The following is a 3,565-nucleotide window of genomic DNA, read 5'->3' on the forward strand; positions in this document are numbered from 1 at the left end:
AAGCAATAAGACCACCATCCATTATATCTGCTTTGGGGAAAATGCACTCCTGTAGCCACTAGGGGAGCTCTCACCTCTTCTGGGCCCAGCTAAATAATTATGTTACGCATTCTAACAAGCTTTATTATCTGTGTCAATAAGCCCTGCTTTTACACTAACACTCCTGCTGAGAGGCTAGTTTGATTACCAGTCTTGCCCTTGTCATTAGGAACACATGAGAATTTGCGCAGTGCTGTTTCACAGTGGATTCTCACTGGTTTTCCCCAAGACTGGTACGATACATTTTATTCAGTTTCATACCACAGGTTATTGTAAGAAGGATCAATTGGTTTACTTTTATACTGGTGCAAGGAAACTATTATTATGATGGTTGGTTATCAAACACAGTAGCTGGCTACCTCAGACATAAGACGCCCATTACGTACCTGTGTATCACCTATATGGGCTTGGAATCTGTATATCAATTGAAATAATTATTCATAGCCCAGATAGCATCATGTTATTGTTTCAGTGTTGAAGTATAGTTAAATGCATTGAATTATGCTCAGTGATAAATTATCAGCATTGAAACTGAATTGATTTTTGGTCAGATGTTCAATATTGAAAAATTAATGGTGGCGAAACCTTGATATAAAGTGACTTTTTCAACATTGAAAATAAGATGCTGAGTTAACATCAATATTATTGAAAATAAAAATGGAAAAATGAATTTATGGGGGGCGGCATGATGGTGCAGTGGTCAGCACTGTTGCCTCACACCTCTGGGACCCAGGTTTGAGTCTCTGCCTGGGTAGCATGTGTGGAGTTTGCATGTTCTCCCCATGTCGTCGTGAGGTTTCCTCCGGGAACTCTGGTTTCCCCCCACAGTCAAAAAACATGCTGAGGCTAATTGCAGTTGCTAAATTGCCCGTAGGTGTGTGTGTGAGAGTCACTGGTGTGTGAGTGTGCCCTGCAATGGGCTGGCCCCCCATCCTGGGTTGTTCCCTGCCTCGTGCCCATTGCTTCCAGGATAGGCTCCGGACCCCCCCGCGACCCAGTAGGATAAGCGGTTTGGAAAATGGATGGATGGATGGATGTGCACCAAAGCACACACTTTTTTTTCTGGTGGCTTAAACACATTTTTGTAACTACTGGCTATTTTGCAAAAACTCTGCACACAAATAAAAAAACCACCAAATCAGCAAAACATTGTAGGTCTCTTGCAAAAGCTAATAAATCTTGCTTAACTCTTCAAACCTTTGGAAAAATTGTATTTTTGTACCAATCAGTTAACACAAACCATCATCTTAATAAGCACACAATGCACCAACTACACACTGATGGTAGGAATGGAAAACACATCTGGCTTTTGCTTTCTCTGTGCACGAGGTATGTCAATTTGAGGTCATACTTTTGTCATAAATAGTTCTGTAAACACAATTCAAGATTCAAATTTCAAGTATGAATGTTTATTCACATGCATCAAAAGAAACATAAGACAACATACAATTTCACTGAGAGAGAGAAAAAAAATCATTCTTGTCGTCTCTTTGCGTCCGGCCACAGAATTTCATCAACATCACATGCAATGCTTTCTAGTCCAAGGCACCGGGGAAACTCTCCTGGAGTGCCTTATCCTGGCCTGACATGATGCCTGGTCAATATCCTCGCATGCCTCCTCCATTGCCTGTAAAAGAGCCATGCGTTGATGGGGATGACGATCATAGACCTTCCAGCACCAGGCAGAGAAGAATTCTTCAATCGGATTCAAGAATGGAGAGTAAGGCGGGAGGTTGAGTACAGTGAAGAGTGGGCGACTGTAAACCAGTTGCGAACTAAAGCAGTCCTATGGAAACTAATATTGTCCCATATGATGACATAACTGGTCTATGAACATTAGTGAGCATATGAGAGATGCAGAGATGCTCACATTGTTCATGTTTTGGGAGTTGGTGTCATCCTCTATTATACGCTGCTGTATTTCTCGTAGCCTAATGGATTTATTTGTGATCACCATATTAACTATATGGGTCTCTCGTTCTTCAGTGAACATTCTTCCTCTGCCCCCAGATTCTGGATGTCTAGCAGGTCTGTAGAGTAACCTTTTCAGTTTTTACCTGTACAGCATTGTTGTGTTTCTCATTAGAGTATAGTACTATTACAAAACGTACTGTGAAGTAACTGTACTAACCGATTCTCATTTGGAACCGTCCTTATGATGCCTGCTACAGCGTAGCGGCTCAGGTCAGACTGAACCCGTTGGCCAGCTTCCCTCAGGGTCATTCCATGGTTGATCACATGATCCACTGTTGTAGCTCTGATGACATCAGTTATTATATTTCTTCTTACCCTTCCTCCTTCCTCTTCACCTCCTCATCCTCTAAATTCACCTCCTAGTCTTCATCCTCTTCCGCGCCCTTCTCTAATTCTCACTCTTCTCAGTCTTCCTTCTCCCTCCATTGTTCTCCACACTGAAAGCTTACTGTACCTGTGGCTTATTTATAGCGCTCATGCTGATTGCTAATTATCTAAAACCGTTTTCACATGTGACAGTGTGGCCAGACAGTTGGCAAAATAGTGTAAACAATAGCCGTCAAATGTGTATAGTTTTACTAGGAGTGTGTTGGTCATTTGGAAATTGTGTGTAAAACAGTGAGTTGTGTTTACAGTTCCGCAAAAAGAGTGCTGTGCAGTGGATTGTATTTACACATTTGCAAATTGTGTGTTACAAAAGTGCCAACTGAGTGCAAAACAGTGAGTAATTTTGCTATAACTATTAATAGTTTTATAAGAATCATTTTTAGTGTTTAAACATTCAGAAAAACTGTAAAAAAATTAAACGGGGGTGACTGTCCATTAAGCAAATCTGCAATCCTATTACACGTAGCATGACACAGTACTGTTTTTGACTTTTTCTTTTAATTCACCGCGATTGTGATGAATGGGGCAAGAGAACAAAAACCACAGAAATGGCTCTTTGCATGCTAGCCAATGACTACGCGAGATGGTATAGTCGCTATGGTTTAACTAGAGAAGGCTTGGAGGAAAATGCTGTGGAAAACTGATTATTTTGTGTCTTCTCTATGCCTGGGCTCTCTAGGAAAAGCATAGAGAACATATGTATCTTTACAATTGTGGAGATTTCTGTGGGGTGCACATATATAATATATATCAAATTTATATTATATAGATTATATCTAAGCATCATTCATACTCGAGTGAGAAGACAATTATAAATCCATGTTATGAAAAGGTTTCTGTGTCGGAAAGGTACAGAAAGAGCCTAACGCAGGTTTACAGGAAACAAAGGTGTGGTGTAGAACACAAGGACATGGACAGAGAAAGGCAATGGCACAACCCCTCAATATGATCAATTCATCTACTCTGTGTCGTCCTCCCAGCTGTCAAAGTAATTGTCAGCAAATGATGTACTTGACACGTGCATTATTTACGTGTCAAGCCGTTCGGACGTTTTAACATGTCTTAAAACTACGTGTTAACGCAGCCAATCTGAACGTCTTAACACGTTTAAAATTGGGAGCTACCACTTTATCGGTTTTGAGGGGAAGCCCTGCAGACAGTCATT

This window comes from Brienomyrus brachyistius, unplaced genomic scaffold (genome assembly GCF_023856365.1).
Source record: "Brienomyrus brachyistius isolate T26 unplaced genomic scaffold, BBRACH_0.4 scaffold42, whole genome shotgun sequence".
NCBI classification, from domain to species: domain Eukaryota; kingdom Metazoa; phylum Chordata; class Actinopteri; order Osteoglossiformes; family Mormyridae; genus Brienomyrus; species Brienomyrus brachyistius.